The following is a 20345-nucleotide window of genomic DNA, read 5'->3' on the forward strand; positions in this document are numbered from 1 at the left end:
AAGCTGGTAATTCCACTTTGTTCAGTGGGAATGAGAACAGCTTGGCTATGCAAATAGTGGTGGTTTAATAATGGAAACAGAGGACTCTGGAGACAAGCCTGTTTCTCTGAGCGGCAGAGAAAGTCCATTACCCTCAGTTCAAACTCTTACTCGCTTAATTCAAAATCAGAGCTGTATTATTGCACACAGACGGAGAGCATAGCCACATCCAGAGTTGTTTCTTTCAGCTGCCTCACCTCTGGAAAAGACTACTCTGAAAATAATATACCAGGAAATCGGATCTGAAATTCCTTTAGTGTGTCTCCTATTCCTTTGGGTAGATTGTTTCATATTGTTTCCTATTGCTTCCTATGAGAAACCAACTGAATGCAGTTTGTTTCCGAGGAATAATTTCTGCATAATATGCTCTGAAGCCTTGTAGTGCTGGTTCATGCTCTACATATTAAAAACGAATTTTATTTAAGTTCAAATGGGTGTAAATATCAGGCGCTTGCCAAAAATGTAATTACATTTTTCAGTCATAGACCATTGACCTAAACAGTTATACATATGCAGTCATTGCTGTTCTATTACTTAAACAGTGCATCAACATCAACCAATATGTTGGATTTTCTGCTGATGAATTTGAACAGTGCTTATGTACAGTATATGTGCATTATTCTTAGGAGCAACATGCTTCAGTTGCATGATCCAGGTTATATTGGACACCCGCAACAAGCTTTAATTAGCAGTGTGTTTAGTGAAGACTGAATTAGTGATGAGAATGAACCGGAGAAACTTCATGAGGTTACTCATCAATTTTCTCCAGCAAGGTTCACCTATGTTTGGGTAGGTAGGTTACTGACTTTTCTAACTGTGTTTGAAAAGGGGGCTATCATGACTTCTAACTACTCATGAATTCCTCATCTGTATGTGCTGTATGTTTTCTAGTCAATGACAGCTTCACCGAGTGTGACATTGCTATATGATGATTTTCAATAATATTCAGCCTTGGGGAATGTGAACATTATCCATCATGCTCATGCAGCGTCATCATAGCGCCTTAGAGGGTGGTTTCGGGGAAAGAGTGTGTGTGAAAAGTTCTGAATTTAAATCATTATAATTTGGAGATTTTTCATCCCCCACCTCCTACATTAAAAATTTTTTCATGTAGGAGGTGGGGGGATGAAAAATCTCCAAAGTATAATGTACAGACGCATATTCATGACTTCATTGAACTAACTAAGTGTGACAAGTATAGAGCAGGAAAACACCCTTGGCCACTCTCAGAGGACATGACTGCCCCTGGTGCTCATGAGAGTTTTCATCTCAGCATTCTGTTAGGATTTTTCCAAACGGTTAGAGGTACTGTACACAGCATGAGACATAATCTGCTACATCCACGTTAGCCTGAGTCAACGCTAATACACTACCGGTCCAAATTTTTAGAACACCTACTCATTGAAGGGTTTTTCTTTATTTTTACTATTTTCTACATTGTAGAATAATAGTGAAAACTTCAAAACTAGGAAATAACACATATGGAATCATGAAGTAACCAAAAAAGTGTGAAACAAATCAAAATATATGTAATATTTGTGATTCTTCAAAGTAGCCACCTTTTGCCTTGATGACAGCTTTGCACACGCTTGGCATCCTCTCAACCTGCTTCACCTGGAATGCTTTTCCAAAAGTCTTGAAGGAGTTCCCACATATGCTGAGCACATGTTGGCTGCTTTTCCTCCCAGGAAATGGAGAGCCGTGCACGCTCCCATTCACATGGACGGAGCTGTAGTGGAGCGGGTCGAGAGCTTCAAGTTCCTTGGTGTCCACATCACTAAGGATCTATCATGGTCCACACACACCAACACAGTTGTGAAGAGGACAATGCCTCTTCCCCCTCAGGAGGCTGAAAAGATTTCCAAAAGACTGTCCAAAAGTTCTAGGTAGTCACCTGGAATGATTTTCAATTAACAGGTGTGTCTTCTTAAAAGTTCATTTGTGGAATTTCTTTCCTTCTTAATGCGTTTGAGCCAATCGGTTGTGTTGTGACAAGGGGGGGGTTTACAGAAGATAGCCCTGTTTGGTAAAAGACCAAGTCCATATTATGGCAAGAACAGCTCAAATAAGCAAAGAGAAATGACAGTCCATCATTACTTTAAGACATGAAGGTCAGTCAATCCTGAACATTTCAAGAACTTTGAAAATTTCTTCAAGAGCAGTCGCAAAAACCATCAAGCGCTATGATGACACTGGCTCTCATGAGGACCGCCACAGGAATGGAAGGACCAGAGTTACCTCTGCTGCAGAGGATAAGTTCATTAGAGTTACCAGCCTCAGAAATTGCAGCCCAAATAAATGCCTCACAGAGTTCAAGTAACAGACACATCTCAACATCAACTGTTCAGAGGAGACTGTGTGAATCAGGCCTTCATGGTCGAATTGCTGCAAAGAAACCACTACTAAAGGACACCAATAAGAAGAAGAGAGTTGCTTGGGCCAAGAAACACGAGCAATGGGCATTCGTCTAATGGAAATTTGTCCTTTGGTCTGGAGTCCAAATTGTAGATTTTTGATTCCAACCGCCGTGTCTTTGTGAGATGTGGTGTTGGTGAACGGATGATCTCCGCATGTCTATCTCCCACCGTAAAGCATGGAGGAGGCGTTATGGTGTGGGGGTGCTTTTCTGGTGACACTGTCTGTGATTTATTTAGAATTCAAGGCACACTTAACCAGCATGACTACCACATTATTCTGCAGTGATACGCCATCCCATCTGGTTTGGGCTTAGTGGGAATATCATTTGTTTTTCAACAGGACAGTGACCCAACACACCTCCAGGCTGTGTAAGGTCTATTTTACCAAGAAGGAGAGTGATGGAGTGCTGCATCAGACGACCTGGCCTCCACAATCCCCTGACCTCAACCAAATTGAGATGGTTTGGGATGAGTTGGACCGCAGAGTGAAGGAAAAGAAGCCAAGTGCTCAGCATATATGAGAACTCTTTCAAGGCTGTTGGAAAAGCATTCCAGGTGAAGCTGGTTGAGAGAATGCCAAGAGTGTGCAAAGATGTAATCAAGGAAGATTGTAGCTATTTGAAGAATCTCAAATATTTGTTTAACACTTTTTTGGTTACTACATGATTCCATATGTGTTATTTCATCGTTTTGATGTCTTCATTATTATTCTACAATGTAAAAAATAGTAAAATAAAGAAAAACCCTTGAATGAGTAGGTGTTCTAAAACTTTTGACCGGTAGTGTACATGGCCTCTTCACAGTATGATGGATACAGCCCAAGAGCTATGACCTACAGCACAAGCCTATAAATATATGGCCATATAATGTATTTTCATGAGTTTAGAAAGACATGTGGACATACTGTACTCCAAGCAAGCAGTACAAAAAACACCATATATGGACAGTGTTTAAGTCTCTTTAGTTCTAGCCTAAATGATGGTGCATGTACCTCATGCATAAGAATAAACTATCTTAAGATAAGGACCGCTATATAGTAGATTCAATTTCTCCTTCAGGCCATCAGGAGACCCAAGATCTTCTTCTGGAATTAACTTTTCCTCCACTATTTCCTTTTTTCCTTTTGGTTATCAGCTTTTTAAAATGATCTGGCTAAGTTACCTGTAACGATCGTCGTAATCCTCCTCCTCGGACGAGGAGGAGAGGCGAGAAGGATCAGACCAATATGCGGAGTGATTAGTGTCCATGATTATTTATTATATCGAAACTGAACACGAAACAAAAGAACACCATGAAAACAATCGACAAACAGTCCCGTGTGGCACGAATGCAGACACGCGATACAACCACCCACAAAACACACGTGAAACCCCGGCTGCCTTAGTATGATTCTCAATCAGGGACAAACGATCTACAGCTGCCTCTGACTGAGAATCATACCAGGCCGAACACAAAAACCCCAACATAGAAAAACACACATAGACCAACCCACCCAACTCACGCCCTGACCAACTAAATAAATACAAGAAAAAAGGAAAACAGGTCAGGAACGTGACATTACCCCTATGTACACTATGTACATGATCAAGAGTATGTGGACACCTGCTCGTCGAACATCTCCAAGGTCCCCCTTTGCTGCTATAACAGCCTTCACTCTTCTGGGAAGAATTTCCACTAGATGTTGGAACATTGCTGCGGGGACTTGCTTCCATTCAGCCACAAGAGCATTAGTGAGGTCGGGTACTGATTTGGTTGATTAAGCCCGCAGTCGTTCCAATTAATCCCATAGGTGTTCGATGGGGTTGTGGTCAGGGCTCTGTGCAGACCAGGCAAGTTCTTCCAAACTGATCTCGACAAATAATTTCTGTATGGACCTTGCTTTGTGCACGGGGGAATTGTCATGCTGAAACAGGAAAGGGCCATCCCCAAACTGTTGCCACACAGATGGAAGCACAGAATTGCCTAGAATGTTATTGTATGTTGTAGCGTTAAGATTTCCCTTCACTGGAACTAAGGGGCCTAGCCCGAACCATGAAAAACAGCCGCAGAACATTGTTCCTCCTCCACCAAACTTTACAGTTGGCACGATGCATTGGGGCAGGTAGCCTTCTCCTGGCTTCCAACAAACCCAAATTCGTCTGTCGGACTGCCAGATGGTGAAGCGTGATTCATCAATCCAGAGAACGCATTTCTAGTACTCCAAAGTCCAATGGCAGCGAGTTTTACACCACTCCAGCTGATGCTTGGCCTTGGAAAACCATTTCATGAAGCTCCTGATGAACAGTTCTTGTGCTGATGTTGCTTCCAGAGGCAGTATGGAACTCGGTATTGAGTGTTTCAACCAAGGACAGACTCAGCGGTCGCGTTCTGTGAGGTTGTGTAGCCTACCACTTCGCAGCTGAGCTGTTGTTGCTATTAGACGTTTCCACTTCACAATAATGGCACCATTGACCGGGGCAACTTTAGCAGGGTAGAAATTTTACGAACTGACTTGTTGGTAAGATGGCATCCTATGACAGTGCCACGTTGAAAGTCACTGAGCTTGGGCCTCCTGAGTGGCGCAGCGTTTAAGGCCTGCATCTCAGTGTTGTGGCGTCACTACAGCCTGGAGTTCGATCCCAGACTGTGTCACAACTGGCCATGACTAGGAGTCCACCCAAGTATCTGTCTCTCTTTCTCCCCTCAAGATTGCCTGATCTGTAGATGTCATTCTGTGTCAACTTCAGTCTTCAGCCAGTTGTCTGCTTGCTTAAAATAATCCCTGCCCAGGAGGAGAATCAACCCCACACACATTGCCTATGACAAAAACCCTGAAATCATGACTTTGTTTTAATGACCCTCTGCATCATAACATCTTCAAATTCCAAAGCTGTATTTCCTTCCAGATGAATGCAGCCTGTTCAGAATAGTCAATGCGGCGTGGTAGTGTTAGGCCCGGCGCCATGAGATAGATGTGAGATTTAAATAATTTGCGAGACTGCAGAGGAGGAGAGAGAGAGGCAGACAAGCTGACTAATAACATAGGACTCTGTAACATGGACTGCTCCAAAGGAAACTATTTCTCACTCCAGAAATACCCATGTCCCTACCAAAAGGACTTTACTCCTGTGGCAGGGGGAGGGTTTCAATTCATTACTAGCTTTTTTTTGCTCCAAAACTGGAATAAAAAATATATTAAATTGAAATAAATGATGGAATAACATGTAAGAGAAATGTTGAATGTGAAGTTATAAATAGGCCTGTGGGTGGAATTAATTATTTGACCTCGGAAGGAATGGACATTGAACTTATCTTCAATATTATTCTATGCCAGCGCAAATATAATGTACATGGCCTTAAAGGGGCACTCTGCGATTCAAAAGACACCCCGCCAATTTGATTAAACAGCTGAGGAATGGGACTGGAGAATTGTAATCACTCTCAAATTCGTAGACAGATCTATGAATGAAAGGATTGACCATCCATGATATCACAATTATAGTTTTAACCATGTTTTGGGCTATACAGTGTTTGTTTATGTTTGCATTGTTTACAAACAATAGGAGTAAAACAAGCTTACATTTTGGGTTCTGATGGAGTACGACTGTTGAACTAAGTACATGAGGCACATGAGGCATTTCTAAGTTACATTGGGTTTATGTCATCATACCCATTATACCAACAACAAAAAAGAAATTCCTGAAATGTATGTAGCAATTCCAGATTTCCCTTTAAAGACATACTACTATGTATATCAACTTGGGAAATGGTTTTAGTATTATTAAGGTAGGCCTATTCAGTATTTTTTAAGTCACAAGTGTCATTTGAGACACTCTTGAGTGAACCACACTGTTAGAGACAGGCAGTGTCATTTTCACAGCACCGGTTATCAGAATAACTCTAATGAGGCTATTTTTGACACCCTTGAGTGAACCACACTGTTAGAGACAGGCAGTGTCATTTTCACAGCACCGGTTATCAGAATAACTCTAATGAGGCTATTTTTTTATCACAGCACTTTTAACATGTACTGCTCTTGGGGTGTTTACATTAGCTAAATCCAGCCTGAGTAAAAACCATCCATCATCACTATGACAGCCTAGATCACAATGAATTATCTCGGAAAGTCAGAGCATAAATAGGCCTACATTTAGCCACAGTAAACAATAGTGATTGAGATGACCATATCATTTATAAGATACTATTTAATATGGAAGAGTTTCAATATATTTACACAAACATTTACATTTGAAATGGTATGTGACGTATCCGATGTATTTTTGCTCCACTGCACACAACATCACCTGATCAAGTCCTTCACAAATGAGCTGTCCTTGTGTATCCAACTGACATCATTTTCTTTCTTCAAATTAAAAGTCAGCTATTCCATATATAGTCTCTTGTGTCAGACTGTCAGCACTATCTTTGATTGAATATTCAACATGCAACAACTTCAACTGTATTATATTATTGTCCCCATCCGTAGTTGTTTTGTCCAAGAAAAGGGCTTTGGTAGTATCACATGTCCACAAGTCTTAATTGTAGGCCTACATGTACTGTCAGGCTCCTGACTCCATCTAGTGATCATTTCTAAGTATTGCTGAACATAATGCACAAAGTCAAAGATAATTCAATAAGATGGCCCACTGTGCAGTGTGCAGACATACTGATGTGATCACATTTAGTACAGGCCTTGTTTTGAACATATTTTCTTATTTAGAATTTCCTACAAATTACAGGGGAGGTCTTTTCTCCCAATTCCCCTTCCTTGGCATATTTTGTTCAATGTCACACACCACTCGAACCAGCACTGAAGGCCAATACGCTGTAGGCCTAAAAACCATACCTATAAATTCACTTGAAGTGTTTTATAGCTACACTATACACAATTTAAATAAATTGTATCTTATTATTATCTCTCTCTGATTAAATCAGGTAGCCTAGTGGTTAGAGAGTTGGGTCAGTTACCGAAAGGTTGCTGGATTGAATCCCTGAGCTGACAAGGTAAAAATATGTCGTTCTGCCCCTGAACAAGGCAGTTAACCCACTGTTTCCCAGTAGGCAGTCATTGTAAATAAGAATTTGTTCTTAACTGACTTGCCTAGTTAAATTAAGGTTAAATATATATATATATATTTTTTAATCCTTGACTTCATTAAATACTTGAAAGGCTGCTCATCCTTCCAAGTCAGTAATTTGACCCCAGCAACCAACAATACTAGTCTCCAGGAAACAAGAGACGCAGAAGAGTCATACCTGCCTTGACTTTGTCATAGTTAACCAACAAAGGCTCTGTGACTCAAGCGAAAGTGGGACTAATTAATGTTTTCTGTAGGTTTGTCACTCGGTGTCTGACTTGAACGATGCCTGGAGTGTGTGTTCCATCTGCGCCATCCTCTGCGGACTCGCACCAGATCAGACTTGTGCGATCAAATGTGAACTAAGCTGGTGCGAGATGGATGCACAGGCAAAGGAACTTGTCCCCGGTGGGACGATATGACTTTAACAGCTTACTAGAAAAACCGGGCAGTACATTTTCGAAATTCAACCCACTGGCCCATCCACCTGCCGACAATGCTCCTTTGGCACCTTTACGAGATGAGGGCTTGCTGATTGATTCATGCGCTGGGCATCTAAGGCTGCGTTTACACAGGCAGCCCAACTCTGATCTTTTTTTCTCTCACAAATCTGACCAATCAGATCACCTCTGAAAAAGATCTAATGTGAAAAGATCTGATGTGATTGCTGATCAAAAGACCAATTAGTGAAAAAAAATTGGGCTGATGTGCACGGGGCTGAGGTGGATTTGGCAACTTAAGGAAGACATTGATTTATAGATATCCCTTATATTCCCGGGTCGCCCCCGGTTCCAGAGAAAGGCCCCAGACACCCCCAGTCAGGACATCATAGGGACATGCGACCTGTCAGAAAACAACACATGGAACTCAAGGAGAATGACAGACGAAGCTCTTCGGGCCAGTCTTGGACATAAAATTTGAATTTAAAGAAATTTAAGGCTGAATGTGAAGTACATTTATAAGGCTGGTAATTACCTACACATAAGCCTACCAATAGGATTTCTCTCATTTATTTATTTTTGTTATTAAGATTTTATTCTATATACATTCAACATTTTACTGTAGCTTATGCCAAATAGGCTTACAGTTTCCAACACTTTAATAGCCTATGATGTCGCTATGCAACCTGGTCTCAAAGCATTTCATTTTATTCTGAGACACTCCATTTAGTATGCAATAGCCCATCCGTGACAAGGGTTGACGAGTTGTGCATTCCGAGATGCCGTTTTGCACACCACTGTTGTACTACGCTGTTATTTGTCTGTTTGTGGCCCTCCTGTTAGCTTGCACAATTTTTGCCATTCTCCTTAGACTTCGCTCATCAATAAACTGTTTTCGCCCACAGGACTGCCGCTCACTGGATGTTTTTTGTTTGTCAAACCATTCTCAGTAAACCTTAGACACTGTTGTGTGTGAAAAGCCCAGGAGGGCGGCCGTTTCTTCGATACTGGATCCGACGCGCATGACACCGACGCGCATGACACCGACGATCATACCACGCTCAAAGTTGTTTAGGTCTCTCATTTTGACATTCTAACGTTCAATCAAACAGTATCTGAATGCCTCGATGCCTGTCTGCCTGCTTTATGTAGCAAGCCACGGCTACGTCTGTAGGAGCGATCTATTTTCATGGAACGGTGTGGTGTACCTAATTAACTGTCTGGTGAGTGTAACTAGGAATAAAATGAAACTGCAACAGGATAGATAATAAACAGTAGCAGCAGCGTATGTGATATAGAAAAATAAGTTCGTGCAAAAAGGGTCAGTGCAGATACTATTTAATGAAGCTGTCAGTTGAGGACTTGTGAGGCGTCTGTTTCTGAAACTAGACACTGTAATGTACTTGTCCTCTTGCTCAGTTGTGCACCGGGGCCTCCCACTCCTCTTTCTATTCTGGTTAGAGCCAGTTTGTCCTGTTCTGTGAAGGGAGTAGTACACAGCGCTGTACGAGATCTTCAGTTTATTGGTAATTTCTTGCATGGAATAGCCTTCATTTCTCAGAACAAGAATAGACTGACGAGTTTCAGAAGAAGGTTCTTTGTTTCTGGCCATTTTGAGCCTGTAATCGAACCCACAAATGCTAACGCTCCAGATACTCAACTAGTCTAAAGAAGGCCAGTTTTATTGCTTCTTTAATCAGAACAACCATTTTCAGCTGTGCTAACATAATTGAAAAAGGGTTTTCTAATGATCAATTAGCCTTTTAAAATGATAAACTTGGATTAGTGTCACGTTCTGACCTTAGTTCCTTTTTTATGTCTTTATTTTAGTTTGGTCAGGCGTGAGCTGGGGTGGGAATTCTATGTTTTGTAGTCTAGGTTTTGTATTTCTGTGTTTGGCCTGGTATGGTTCTCAATCAGAGGCAGCTGCCGATCATTGTCTCTGATTGAGAATCATACTTAGGTAGCCTGTTTTCCCACTATGGGTTGTGGGTAGGTGTTTTCTGTGTCTGTGTTTTTCCCATACAGAACTGTTTCAGTCTCGTTCATTCTCTTTTGTTGTTTTGTCATTCAGTGTTCATGTTCAGTCGGATTTCATTAAAATGGACACTTACCACGCTGCACATTGGTCCGATCTTTCATACTCGTCAATAGACGAGGACGAGTACCGTTACAGAACTACCCACCAAAAAAGGACCAAGCAGCGTGGTAACCAGGAGCAGAGGGTTCTGGACTCCTGGACTTGGGAGGAGATACTAGACAGTAAGGGACCCTGGGCACAGGCTGGGGAATATCGCCGCCACAAGGAAGAACTGGAGGCAGCGAGAGCTGAGCGGCGGCGATATGAGGAGGTAGCAGGGCAGCGCGACAGGCACGAGAGGCAGCCCCAAAAAATGTTTTGGGGGGGGCACACGGGGAATGTGGTGGAGTCAGGTTGGAGACCTGAGCCCACTCCTCCTGCTTACCGAAAGCAGCGTTGTACTGGTCAGGCACCGTGTTATGCGGTGGAGCGCACGGTGTCGCCAGTATGCGCTCATAGCCCAGAGCGCTATAGGCCAGCCCCCCGCAAGTGCCATGCGAGAGTGGGCTTCCAGCCAGGGCGTGTTGTGCCGGCTCAGCGTGTCTGGTCTCCGGTACGCCATTTCGGTCCAGGGTATCCTGCGCCGTCTCTGCGTGCTGTGTCTCCGGGGCGCTGGGAGGGTGCAGTGCTCCTATGCCTGCGCTCCGCCCGTGCCGGGGGCATTGAGGGCATTGAGCCTAAGTGTGGGCATTGAGCCTAAGGGAGAGGTGCGAGTAGTATGCACCAGATCTCCAGTGCTCACCCACAGCCCGGTTCAACCTGTGCCTGCACTCTGGAGGATCTGGGCTAAAGTGGTCATCCAGCCTGGAGGAGTGGTGCCAAGGCTGCGCACCAGAGCTCCAGTGCTCCCCCACAGCCCGGTCCATCCGGTGCCTCCTCCACGCACCAGGCCTCCTGTAGGTCTCCCCAGCCTGGTGGGTCCTGTGGCAGCCCCACGCACCAGGCTGTCTCTCCGTCTCCTCCCTCCAGGTTCTCTCGTCAGTCCGGAGCTGCCAGAGCCGCCCGTCTGTCCTGAGCTGCCAGAGCCGCCCGTCGGTCAGGAGCTGCCAGAGTAGCCCGTCTGTCCCGAGCTGCCAGAGCCGCCCGTCTGTCCTGAGCTGCCAGAGTCGCCCTTCGGTCAGGAGCTGCCAGAGTCGCCCTTCGGTCAGGAGCTGCCAGAGTCGCCCTTCGGTCAGGAGCTGCCAGAGTCGCCCTTCGGTCAGGAGCTGCCAGAGTCGCCCTTCGGTCAGGAGCTGCCAGAGTCGCCCTTCGGTCAGGAGCTGCCAGAGTCGCCCTTCGGTCAGGAGCTGCCAGAGTCGCCCTTCACTCTGGAGCTGCCAGAGTCGCCCTTCACTCCGGCGCTGCCAGAGTCTCCCGTCTATTCGGGGCCCGCTGCAAGGGTCCCCAGTCCGGGGTCGGTGGTGAGGGTCGCCGCTCCAAAGGCGCCACCTAAGTGGGCCAAGACTATGGTGGAGTGGGGTCCACGTCCCGCACCAGAGCCGCTGGTGGGGGGGGGGGGGGGGTACTGTCACGTTCTGACCTTAGTTCCTTTTTTATGTCTTTATTTTAGTTTGGTCAGGGCGTGAGTTGGGGTGGGCATTCTATGTTTTGTAGTCTAGGTTTTGTATTTCTGTGTTTGGCCTTGTATGGTTCTCAATCAGAGGCAGCTGTTGATCATTGTCTCTAATTGAGAATCATACTTAGGTAGCCCGTTTTCCCACTATGGGTTGTGGGTAGGTGTTTTCTGTGTCTGTGTTTTTCCTATACAGAACTGTTTCAGTCTCATTCATTCTCTTTTGTTGTTTTGTCATTCAGTGTTCATGTTCAGTCGGATTTCATTAAAATGGACACTTACCACGCTGCACATTGGTTCGATCTTTCATACTCGTCATCAGACGAGGACGAGTACCGTTACAATTAGCTAACACAACGTGCCATTGGAACACAGGAGTGATGGTTGCTGATAATGGGCCTCTGTACGCCTATGTAGATATTCCATAAAAAATCTGCTGTTTCCAGCTAACCATTTCCAACATTAACAATGTCTACACTGTATTTCTGATCAATTTGATGTTATTTTAACGGACAAAAAAAATGTGCTTTTCTTTCAAAAACAAGGACATTTCTAAGTGACCCCAAAATTTTGAACGGCAGTGGATATAATTTTCAGTTTGTTTTTAGGTTCATGTGTAGGCTAAATCAGTGCGTCTATGGAATATAGAATGTGTCTCTTAGTGTGACTGGACTTGCTTTGGTGTGGGTCCTCTTTACTTCATTGCTGTGGTGAGGCGGGTTCCAAGAACATGTACAGCATAGATAACACAGGACATGACTTCCCCTGGCTATGCACCAGACCTCCTAGCCCCCGTACACTCCCACAGCACAGCATCATGTATCTTCATGATGTACCTTCACTGATCATTATACACCACACTGCCAAATATTTTTTATTTCACCTTTATTCAACCAGGTAGGCTAGTTGAGAACAAGTTCTCATTTGCAACTGCGACCTGACCAAGATAAGGCAAAGCAGTTCGACACATACAACAACACAGAGTTACACATGGAATAAACAAACATACAATCAATAATACAGTAGAAAGATCTATATACAGCATGTGCAAATGAGGTAGGATAAGAGAGGTAAGGCAATAAATAGGCCATGGTGGCAAAGTAATTACAATATAGCAATTAAATACTGGAATGGTAGGATGTGCAGAAGATGAATGTGCAAGTTGAGATACTGGGGTGCAAAGGAGCAAGATAAATAAATAAATAAATACAGTATGGGGATGAGGAAGATTGGATGGGCTATTTACAGATGAGCTATGTACAGGTGCATACACCTACATGCAATACCTGAATAATGTGCAAATGTACAAAACTTGATTCTCTAACATTTCTGTCCCAGCCGCCCCACCATCCCTTGAGACAATTGAGACATGGATTGTGTATGTGCGCCATTCAGAGGGTGGATGGGCAAGACAAAAGATTGAAGTGCCTTTGACTGGGGTATGTTAGTAGGTACCAGGCGCACCGGTTTGTGTCAAGAACTGCAACATGGGTCAACTTTCAACACCTTGTAGAGGAGAGTGCAACTCAGTATTAGGAAAGTGTTTCTAATGTTTGGTATAATCAGTGTATGTGAAACAAGTGTATTTTTTCCCAGTTCACATTGGACAAGGCTTACCACTAGAATCCATTAGAGGGCATCCTAAACTCAATAACATAATGTGCCTCAGGCTATGACTATGACTGTAAACCCCAAGGCATCCATGGACTTGCTCGGGATTGCACTGACAATTCCAAAATGAACGTTTTTAGGAGTGTACAACCAGCATGTGAGGGACCTATGGTACCTTTATTGCAAAAATGTATATTGTGTTTTACCGTTGAGCTATATCAGTTCAGAGCCATAGCAAGTAGCAGAAAATTGTGTTTTTATTTCAATAATGATCCTGCAAAAAATATATACATTTTCTACTTGAAATAAATTAATAACTGCCGTAGGTTATTCTGACAGGTGTGATTCCAAAATAATTCCATATTAGAAACAACAAACGTGAAACGAAAATAAGTTACATTTATGTTTGTTAGTGAACTGTGAAATGATGTCTCAAATAGAGTTTACTGCCTTCCTTTAAACCTGAAAAAGTAATATTACAACCTGTGTGTTGTGATAATTGTGTTGTTTGCTCTATAACCTGTTAATTCATATGCCTTGCAACTGTGATATATATAGGCCTAAAGGCCGAGACAATAAGAAGACACAGTGGCAGAATAAATTCAACCACACATTTGTTTTATCACAAAACCGGATAGCGACCTCTGTCCAGTGAAGTCCACAAAGGATATTGCATGTACAGTAACAGACAGCAGCTGCCTCCACTATTCCAGTACCATTTCAACTTCAACATTTCAACAACAGTGACAACTAAAAGATACCATAAACAAGCTAAATAGGATGTGGCTCTCCATGGGTCTGATTTCTGAGTGTGTGTGTGTGTGTGTGTGTGTGTGTGTGTGTGTGTGTGTGTGTGTGTGTGTGTGTGTGTGTGTGTGTGTGTGTGTGTGTGTGTGTGTGTGTGTGTGTGTGTGTGTGTGTGTGTGTGTGTGTGTGTGTGTGTGTGTGTGTGTGAGCGTTCAGGAAAGTAGAAAACATGTTGACTCACCCTACTTGTAGAGAAACACCAATGCCATCCTCCTGTTTTTCATGTTAATGAAACGGTCTATCACTCTGTCATACAGTACATGCTTTAATTCTCTTGTTGTCCTAGGCTACCTGGCTAAAATGCTTGCTTGCTAGCCTAACTTCCATTCATGGGCAACGTTAGCTATTTAACATTATCCCTCTACATCTAGCTACATATTGGACTTCCATCCTCTCAGGCCAGGGATACAACAATGTATGAATTAATGGTAGGATCAGAATCATTGTTATAATCATTTGCCAGTACGGAGAATTCAGTGAAACCACAAGTCCAAATCCCTATCTCCATCCATGGCTAATTTAGGAAAGGGACAATTTTAGCTAGCTGGCTAGCTAACCACCGGAGGACAACAGGACAACGAGATGCAACAATTCAACTGTTTCTGTCACTGACGTATGCTCTCAATGGGATTTGATAGGAGTGACGCCAAATCTGAGCTGGCTTCCCTTGACACTTTTTTTGTGTGCCAGGACCAATCAGCTCAGCACTGATTGGCACATTTTTTATCCTTGTTTTGTTAATGGAGGCCAGATGCTCGCTGGCTTACTTTGTCTTCAATGCTATGGGTGGCAACAATGTCATACTCGTTTGGATCAGACAGCATCAGATAGATGGCCTACAGGTACAGCTGGGAGACAGAGGGGCGCTGTTTCGCTCTCTCGGATACTTTCTCTTGTGATACATTCAACTTCTTGCGAATTGAAGATAAATGATGAAACAGAGAGAGAGAGAAGAAAAATACATTATTATTATGAATTATGTTTCTCTTGGCATCCATGAATATACGCCACTGGATCTAAGCAGCTAGCTGCCAATCGTATCACACAGTTTTTGGAATCCACAAGACTGGATTCTACACGGCTACTTTTTATCTAATGGAGAATTCCTATATTGGCTCATCATACCATAGCAATAAGCACAAAGCAGAGTTTGGATTTCAGAATGTTATAAAAGTTTTTCCAAAGGTTCTCATGGTGTTTTTATAGCTTTCACAGTAATGTTGCCAGAACACAATCTGGATGTTTTTAGGGCCTAGTCTCTGCGTATTTTTGTTTTTTCCTTTCATTTAAGACCTAGACAACCAGGTGAGAGGAGTTATTTAGTAATTAGTGACCTTAGTTCATCAATCAAGTACAAGGAACGAGCAAAAACACTCCGACACTCGGCTCTCCGTGGAATGAGTTTGACACGTGGTTTAAGGGATAGTGCGAGATTCTGTCAATCAAGCCATTGTTCTACTTATCCAGAGCATGCTAGCGGTACCCATAGACTTCCAGTCATTGTGCTTACGCTAGTTAGCATTGCCGATCGAAACTACCTCCAACTTTCTTCAAACTGCACGCAGAGAGATACAAATTGTATGCACAAGTTCATCTGACTCTGGGTATGCAGAAAAATTGCTCAATTGCAAGAATCTTGCACTATCCATTTAATGTGTCCCCAATATACCTATAGAAACCATTTTTCCGGGGGGGTTTTGTAAACGTTTTTTGAAACAAGTTATTTTTTCATTTCACTTCACCAATTTGGACTTTTGTGTATGTCCATTACATGAAATCCAAATAAAAATCCATTTAAATTACAGGTTGTAATGCAACAAAATAGGAAAAATGCCAAGGGGGATGAATACTTTTGCAAGGCACTGTAGAGCTCTGTAGAGCTCACCAGTAGTGGGTTTGGCGTCGAAATGAGGAATCATATACAGAAAATAACCCCATACCTACTGTAAAATATGGTGGTGGAGCTTGATCTTTTGGGGCTATTTTGTTTCCACTGGTGAACTTTACCCATTACCAGGACATTTTAGCCAAAAACTTGGTTGTGTTTGCCAGGAGGCTGAAGCTTGGCCGCAAGTGAATCATCCAGCAAGACAATAACCCCATGCACACATCAAAATCCACAACGAAATGGTTAATTGACCACAAGATCACAATTTTTTAATTTTTTTATTTGACCACAAGATCGAAATTTGCACTGGCAATTTTGCCTTCTTCAGACTTGAACCCCATTGAAAACCTGTGTTTTTTATTGGCAGTCCATAATATACCAAAGGATATCAAGGATCTAGAAAAATTATGTAGCCTATATATTCCCATAGATTTACAAAATAGTCTGCTAATTACCATAATTTCTGACAGTTCCTGTAACTTTGTTCAATTACCGGGAGTTTTGAAAACCTACTATTGCAACATTTCCTAAACAAAGTGGCTTCCTCAAATGACTATATTAGTCTTTCAGGAAAATTCATAGTCCATTGTTCAGATGAACTCCATGTGAAGTTTTGCTTCCCATGTTTCTGTTAGATCAACTGTATAAGTTAACACTTGTCAGCATTTGTGTCGCTTTTGGAAATACGGTTGGTGGCTAGCACATGACAGTGTCACCTAAAAGACTAACAACGACAGTTGTGACACAGGAAAAACAATGGTTGACATTGGCACAGAGGGAGCAGAACCACACCACGAAAAGAAGGAAGTCTGGGAGAAAAATCAGGAAGAAAGAACCATTCATCATACTGCCAAACGTTTCCAAGTCTTTTAAACGTTTAAGCATTTTTAATACTTATACATACTTTCAAACTTATTTCATAGTGACCAAAAACATGTACGCACTGCTACTTCTTTGTATGTGGAAGTCAATATGAAACTCAGGAACACAAGCTTAAACTGTACTCAAATGACAAAAGAAGAAGGCCTGAACACAAATAATGATTAGGATTGGAACCTATATAGAAGTATCAAATGGAACATGTATTGCACACTATAGGCTACAATTACAAATAAGCAGAGGAAAACCATCCCCCAAAGTCAGGGAGTCTTGTGTGTGTTGTCGAGGATGTAAAACCTGTTTCCTAGTTGGGCCCCAGTTGAGCGAATTTTACCGGCTTTTGGAGCACCTCTCTCCAGATGGTTGAATCCAGAGCAGCTCGTGGTAATGGTGGTTTTTCACAACCCAGATCCATTTTCCTGGTGCCCGACACCCTGTGAGATCTGTTTCCTCTACTGATTAAGCTGGCCTCCCATCTTTTTCCCACAAAAAGTTATCAGATGACTGATTATCAACGCCAACATTAAGAGGCCTCTGGACTCTGGCCTATTATGTTGTTCTGATGTGCTTTTTCCCTCCAATTATTGTTACAGTTTTGCTCAATTGTGTACAAGTGAACAACGTAGTCAATTTTCAAAAGAGTGTATTCAAAACACAGAACACTGTGGCTTTTTGCAAAACAGTAAATGCATTTTCAAAATGTACAGTAGTTGCCTTCACAAAACATACATGCATTCATGAAAACTACATGGTCAGAAAGAGTCACAGTTAATGGAGTATGTGTTAGCATTCTGCTGTTAATATTATTTATGCTCTAAAACTAACTGCCTCAGTGTTGATGTGTTTCACAGGACCACTTAGGATCTACGGAATCCTCCCGCTCATGCTCGCACTGCACCCCTGTCCAGAATGGTGACCACTGTGCCTCCACGAAACCCATTTCTGCACCCCACGCAACCAGTGTTTCCTATCTAATGCCTCCTCAAGAACACATGAGAAATATTAAAGAAAGCATATGAGAAAGTTTGTAAGGTGTCAGCGTCTCTTTTATGCCATCCAATCTGTATGTGTGAATAGATATATAATGATGTGATGTAAATGACTGATTCTGGCTGAGTTGGAGAATAATGGGAGGCCTCATTGGCATAATATCCCTGATTTAGATGAGTGGTTTTGTGAGTTCAGGGCTGTGAGCTTTTTGCTATCATTGTCCTCTTAAATTCCAGTGTGTGTGTGTGTGTGTGTGTGTGTGTGTGTGTGTGTGTGTGTGTGTGTGTGTGTGTGTGTGTGTGTGTGTGTGTGTGTGTGTGTGTGTGTGTGTGTGTGTGCGCGTGCGTGAATGCGTGCGTGAATGCGTGCGTGAATGCGTATGTGTGTGAATGCGTATGTGCATGCGTGTGTCTGTCTGTCTGTCTGCCTGTCTGAAAAATAAGAGCGAGGGAGAGAGAAATAGGAAGATTTTTGTTGTTGTTGCAATTTCCTTATCCTAATTGTGGGGTGAAACCAAACACATTTAACCTACATCATGACAACATCACATGTAACATGTAGCCTAGCCATGTCTACACATTGCCTTTGGGCAAAACAATCTGCGTTTTTACCATAAATTACATGCAACTGTTGTTTCTCTTCTCAATGATCAGACAACACTGAATCATTGATTAACACCTCATTGAAATTCGCCATGGTAGCCTGTTCCACTTCTGGGCAGCTTAACTTTCACACGCGCAGAAGGTACGATTGTTTAGCTATTGGGAAGAGGCATCCAGAGAATACAGTCACACAGCCACTCAGAATTGGAAAACACTTCCAAGTTTTTCAAGTTTTAATGTCACGTGCACAAGTACAGTGAAATGCCTTTCTTGCAAGCTCTTAACTCAACAACGCAGTAATAAATATCAATGTAGCATTAAAAATAGCATAAGGTAAGAAGGTAGAATAAAAACACACAAGAAATAAAAATAAGAAATAAGAAGAACACTAAAAAGTAAGAAGCTCCATACAGGATCAGTTCCAATACCATATGTACAATGTGCAGGGAAACTGTGGATATCAGTGGAGGCTCCTCCTCAGAGGAAGGGGAGGACCATCCTCCTCAGTGAATTTCATAAAAATACAAATAGTGAAATATTTATCCTTTTTAGATAAAAGTATACTAAATATATTAATGTCACCAAATAATTGTTTTGCAATGAAAGTCTACAGTATTCTCAGCAGCACTCTGTAAGGTAGCACCATGGTGTAGCCGGAGGAGAGTTAGCTTCTGTTCTCCTCTGGGTACATTGACTTCAATACAAAACCTTGGAGTCTGATGGTTCACACCCCCTTCCATAAACTTACACAATAATTATGACAACTTCCGGAGGACATCCTTCAACTTATCAGAGCTTTTGCAGCAAGAACTGACATGTTGAGAAAGAGAGAGAGATTCCTATTTCGTAGTATATTTATTTTCACTTTCTCCTACTTATCTACCATTGGATGCAGCTACGTGTGATCGGGGGTGTATTCGTTGCGCCAATTCTGTTTGAAAAATGTTTCTTAAACGGAAACAAACGGATCGAAACAGGGATAAAAATACCTGAATTTTTCCAATAGAAACTCTCGTTTGCAACTGTTGGACTAATGATTACACTCTAGATCAGCTAGATGCAGGCAAGAGTGTGCAAGGCGGTACTGAATGTGTCACTGTCTGTCACCTTGATTACTCAAAATTCTCTTGACCTGTGCGCCTACGTTGTAAACTTTCATTCATAGGCTAGGTTGTAGCAACCTCATAATGGGTACAGGGAAAATGGTAGTAGCCTAAACCTATCAATATTACATTGAGCTGTGTGTATGGAATATGAATGACAGTCATCCAATATGCTGTAATAGAAATAAGGCTATGTTCATTAAAAAAAATGATATTCCTCCCTCATCGTAATAAGGAATTGACCGTTTAAAAAAAAATCTTCGCCTAAAATGACATACCCAAATCTAACTGCCTGTAGCTCAGGACCTGAAGCAAGGATATACATATTCTTGATACCATTTGAAAGGAAACACTTTGAAGTTTGTGGAAAAGTAAAAGTATTGTAGGAGAATATAACACATTAGATCTGGTAAAAGATAATACAAAGGAAAAAACATGCGTTTATTTTTTTTTAATTATCTTTGAAATGCAAGAGAATTCAATTCAGATATTCCGTATAGCCATTTTGTTAGCTATTTAGCAGTCTTATGGCTTGGGGATGAAAACTGTTCAGGAGTCTGTTGGTGTCAGATTTGATGCACCGGTACCGCTTGCAGTGCGGAAGCAGAAAGAATGGCTTGGGTAGCTGGAGTCTTTAACAATTTTTCCGGGCCTTCCTTTCACACCGCTTGATATAGATATAGAGTGAGAGCACTAACCAAGACTCAGTTCTTTAGGAAGTGTGTAGTCATTGTATATCTGTGTGCAGTCATCGTAAACATCCCCAAAAGTGATGTCTTGTACTGTAGGTATATCATGCAGGCATACCACTTATTCGGTTAAGAGTGATACAAAGATATGGGTTATTTTTGAAGTGCGTGCTTAGATCTGCAGTAAGATG

Source organism: Salvelinus namaycush, chromosome 22 (assembly GCF_016432855.1).
Source record: "Salvelinus namaycush isolate Seneca chromosome 22, SaNama_1.0, whole genome shotgun sequence".
In the NCBI taxonomy this organism is placed as follows: Eukaryota; Metazoa; Chordata; class Actinopteri; order Salmoniformes; family Salmonidae; genus Salvelinus; species Salvelinus namaycush.